Raw genomic sequence first — 5,325 nt, forward strand, 5'->3', positions numbered from 1 at the left:
CCATGTTGGTCAGGCTGGTCTTGAACTCCTGACCTCAGGTGATCCGCCCACTCCTCGGCCTCCCAAAGTGCTGGGATTACAGGCGTGAGCCACTGCGTGTGGCCTGCATACTGTTTTTTTTGAGACAATGTCTTGCTCTGTTGCCCGGGCTGGAGTGTAGCGGTACAATCTCGGCTTACCACAGCCTTGAACTCCTGGGCTTAGGCAGTCCTCCCACCTCAGCCTCCCAAGTAGCTGGGACTACAGGCACGTTCCACCACACCTGGCTAAGTTTTGTTGTTTTTATTTTTTTGTAGAGACAGGGTCTCATTATGTTGACAGGATTGGTCTTGAACTCTTAGGCTCAAGTGATCCTCCTGCCTTGGCCTCCAAAAGTGCTGAGATTACAGGTGTGAGCCACCTCCTCCACCCTAGAAATTGCATGCTTTTAAGTTCATTCTTTGTGATGCACAATTGTGTAGAGTCATATCTACCACCCAGTTACCCTCCAGAACAACCCCAGCCCCCAAGAGGGCCTGTGTCCTCTTTCCAAACAGCTGCTCCCTCCTTTCCCAGCCTCTGGTAACCACTGGTCTGTTTTTTGTTCTATGGTTTTGCCTTTTCCAGAGTGTTCTACAGACGGAGTTCTATAATATGTAGAATTAGGCCGGGCGTGGTGGCTCACGCCTGTAATCCCAGCACTTTTGGAGGCCTTTTGAGTTCGGCTTTTTAAATCACTTAGCAAAATGAGTTTAAGATTCACCCAAGTTTTAGATTGATCAGTAGCTCATTCCTTTTTGATGCTGGTTAGTACTTCATTGTGTGCATGGTACACAATTTGTTTATCCACTCACCTGGTGAAGGATGTCTTAATTGCTTCTAGCTTTTTTGTGAATATGAATAATGAATTTGTCTTTTTTTGTTTTTGAGACGGAGTTTCGCTCTTGGGCTCTTGTCATCCAGGCTGGAGTGGTGATCTCGCCTCACTACAACCCCCGCCTCCTGGGCTCAAGCGATTCTTCCGCCTCAGCCTCCCGAGTACCTGGGATTACAGGCACATGCCACTACCACTTGGCTAATTTTTGTATTTCTAGTAGAGATGGGGTTTCGCCATGTTGGCCAGGCTGGTTTCGAACTCCTAACCTCGAATGATCCACCCACCTCTGCCTCCCAAAGTACTGGGATTACAGGTGTGAGCTATCGCACCTAGCCTCATTTTTGTATTTTTAGTAGAGACAGGTTTTACCACGTTGACCAGGCTGATCTCGAACTCCTGACCTCAGGTGATCTGCTCACCTCAACCTGCCAAAGTGCTGAGATTACTGGTGTGAGCAGCTGCGCCTGGCCTATTTTTATTTCCCTGGCCTATTTTTATTTCCCTTCTTGAAAGTCTGGCTGGTGTAGACATATAGTTGGCAGTTGGTGTCTTACCTGCCGGTGGTTTCGCTCTGCCCATCTCTAGCTTGTGTTCACTGCCGGGGCCACCCTGAAGACTTCTGTCTTTGGTATTCTGCAGTTTTGATTTTATGTGTTCTCTAGAGGGACAGAACTAAAAGGATAGGCAGCTATATAAAGGGGAGTTTATTAAGGAGCATTGAGTCACATGATCGCAAGGTGAGGCCCCACAGTGGGCCATCTACAGTCTGAGGAGCAAGGAAGCCAGTCTGAGTCTGAAAGCTGAAGAACTTGGAGTCTGATGTTTGAGGGCAGGAAGCATCCAGCATGGAAGAAAGATGGAGGCTAGAGGGCTAACCAGTCTAGTCTAGTCCTTCCGCGCTCTTCTGCCTGGTTTTATTTTGGCCACACTGGCAGCTGATTAGATGGTGGCAACCCAGATTGAGGGTGGATCTGCCTTTCCCAGTCCATTGACTCAAATGTTAGTCTCGTTTTGCAACAGGCTCACAGACACACCAAAGGACAATACTTTGTATCCTTCAATCCAATCGAGTTGACAGTATTAACTGTCACACTAGGTGTGGCTTTTTTTTTTTTTGAGGCAGAGTCTTGCTCTGTCGCCCAGACTGGAGTGCAGTGGCCGGATCTCAGCTCACTGCAAGCTCCGCCTCCTGGGTTTACGCCATTCTCCTGCCTCAGCCTCCTGAGTAGCGGAGACTACAGGCGCCCACCACCTCGCCCAGCTAGTTTTTGTATTTTTAGTAGATACGGAGTTTCACCGTGGTAGCCAGGATGGTCTCGATCTCCTGACCTCGTGATCCGCCCGTCTCGGCCTCCCAAAGTGCTGGGATTACAGGCTTGAGCCACGGCGCCCGGCCTAGGTGTGGCTTTTTATGATGTCATTAATTCTACTTGGGATCTAAGGTTTTCTTCAACGTGTGGATGATGCTTCTCTCATCTGTTGCTTCTCAAATCCTAACCAGTATCTCCATGTGTACCTTCTACCTGTTCTTTCTCTCCATTAAGTGTTTAGACTTCTCTTGCATACTGTATTTGTCCGTTCTCATGCTGCTAATAAAGGCATACCCAAGACTGGGTAATTTATGAAGGAAGAGAGGTTTAATGGACTCACAGTTCCACTTGGCTGGGGCGGCCTCACAATCATGGTGGAAGGCAAGGAGGACCAAGTCACATCTTAGGTGGATGGAGGAAGGCAAAGAGAGAGAACTTGTGCGGAGGAACGTCTCTTTATAAAACCATCAGATGTAGTGAGACTTCTTCGCTCTCAGGAGACTAGCACGGGAAAGACCCGCCCCCACGATTCAGTTACCTCCCACTGGGTCCCTCTCATGATACGTGGGAATTGTGGGAGCTGCAAGTCAAGATGAGATTTGGGTGGGGACACGGCCCAACCATATCACATACGTATAGCTCAGCCCACTTTTGTGCTTGCTTCTTTTTGCTCTTGGCTGTAGGCTGGATAGTTTTATCTGGGTTATCTCCCAGTTTTCCAAACCTGTGTTCATCTGTATATAATTTGCTGTTAAATATGTCCGGAATTGTTAATTTTGTTCTTGCTGTTTTTAGTTCTGTTTGGATTCTTTAAAATTGGTTGTGTCGTTCTGCATAATTTCTTGTTTCCTAGAGAGATTTTCAAACTTATTTTAACTACGTCTTTTTTTGTGAGTGAATTGGTCTCTACTTTGGCCTGGTATTTAGAGGTGCAGTCAGCTTATCTACTTTGTTTTTTTTTGAGATGGAGTCTTGCTCTGTTGCCCAGACTGAAGTGCAATGGCGTGATCTCGGCTCACTGCAACCTTCACCTTCCAGATTCAAGCGATTCTCCTGCCTCGGCCTCCCAGGTAGCTGGGATTGCAGGTGCTCACCACCATGCCGGGCTAATTTTTGTATTTTTTTAGTAGAGATGGGGTTTTGCCATGTTGGCCAGGCTGGTTGAACTCTTGAGACGAAGTATCTCTCTGTTGCCCAGGCTAGAGTACAGTGGCACCATCTCAGCTCAGTGCAACCTCTGCCTCCCAGGTTCAAGCAATTCTCATGCCTCAGCCTCTTGAGTAGCTGGAATTACAGACGTGTGCCACCACAGCTGGCTAATTTTTGTATTTTTAGTAGAGATGGGGTTTCCCCATGTTAGCCAGGCTGGTCTTGAACTCCTGACCTCAAGAGATCTGCCTGCCTTGGCCTCCCAAAATGCTGGGGTTACAGGCGTGAGTCACTGCACCTGACCAGCCCATCCACTTTGAATGGAGTGTGTTGCTTGGATTGATTTGGATCACTTTTATTATTTTGGGCCTGCCGTGGGTGCCACTTTTCAGGATCTTTTTTTGGTTCCTTGAATGTTTTCTGTTTTTCATATGCCCATTACTCCACTTGGAGTAGCACATTGTATGGTCCTTTTTAGTGGGGTGTTTGTGTTACTTTTGTGAGAAGTCTGTGTTCTGGCTCGTGGGAGTCCCTTCAAGTTGAGTGCCACATTTTCATCTGATCAGTCTTCCAAAAATATCCCTTTCCCTAGACATGTTTTAGTTTTAATTTTATTTTTTATTTTATTTTTCTCACATCTAGTAAGGCAGAGAATATTTTAAAATTTTTTTGTAGAGATGGGATCTCGCTATGTTGACCAGGCTAGGCTCTAACTCCTGGTCTCAAGCCATCCTCCTGCCTCGGCCTCCCAAAGTGCTGGGGTTGTAGGTATGAGCCTTCACACCTGGCCTCCTGGACATGTTTTGTTGTGTTTTTTAATTTTGAGACAGGGTCTTAACCTGTTGCCCATGCTGCAGCAGTACAGTGGCACAATGATGGCTTACTGCAGCCTCGACCCCTGGGCTCGAACAGTCTTTCCACTCAGTCTCCTGAGTAGCTGGGAACACAGGCACACGCCACCATGCTTAGCCAATTTTTAAATATTTTGTAGAGATGGAGTCTCTTTACATTCACCAGGCTGGTCTCAAACTTCTGGCCTCAAGTGATGCTCCTGCTTTAGATGCTTTTTATTTTTTTTTGAGATGGAGTCTCACTCTGTTGCCTAGGCTGGTGTGTGGTGGTGGGAATTCAGCTCATTGCAACCTCTGCCTCCCAGGTTCAAGTGATTCTCATGCCTCAGCCTCCTGAGGAGCTGGGATTACTGGCATGCACCACCATGCCCGACTGATTTTTTAATTTTTAGTAGAGATGGGGTTTTGCCTTGTTGGCCAGGCTGGAGTGCAATGGTGCACTTGGATCACTGCAGCCTCTGCCTTCTAGGCTTAAGTGATTCTCCTGCCTCAGCCTCCTAAGTAGATGGGATTACAGACGTGCACCTCTGTGTCTGGCTAATTTTTGTATTTTTAGTAGACACAGGGTTTCACCATTTTGGCCAGGCTAGTCTCGAACTCCTGATCTCAGGTGGTCTGCCCACCTTGGCCTCCCAAAGTACTGTGATTACAGGAGTGAGCCACTGTGCCTGGCCTCCATACTGTTTTTTATAGTGGTTGTACTAGTTTACATTCCCACCAGCAGTGTAAAAGTTTTCCATTTTCACTGCATCCACGCCAGCCGGGATGTGTTTTGTTTGTGTCATTAATTCTTTCTTCTTTTTTTTTTGAGATGGAGGTTCGCTTTTATCACCCAGGCTGGAGTGCAATGGCACGATCTCAGCTCACTGCAACCTCCGCCTTCCGGGTTCAAGTGATTCTCCTACCTCAGCCTCCAGAGTAGCTGGGAATACAGACACGTGCCACCACGCCCGGCTAATTTTTGTATTTTTGGTAGAGACGGGGTTTCACTGTGTTGGCCAGTCTGGTCTCAATCTCTTGACCTTGTGATCTGTCCGCCTCAGCCTCCCAAAGTGCTGGGATTACAGGTGTGAGCCACCGCGCCCGGCCAGTGATTTCTTTCAGCAGTGTTTTGTGGTTTCCCTTGTAGAGATTTTTCCCCTCCTTGGTTGGGTATATT

This window comes from Colobus angolensis, unplaced genomic scaffold, assembly GCF_000951035.1.
Source record: "Colobus angolensis palliatus isolate OR3802 unplaced genomic scaffold, Cang.pa_1.0 Scaffold38, whole genome shotgun sequence".
Taxonomy (NCBI): Eukaryota; Metazoa; Chordata; class Mammalia; order Primates; family Cercopithecidae; genus Colobus; species Colobus angolensis.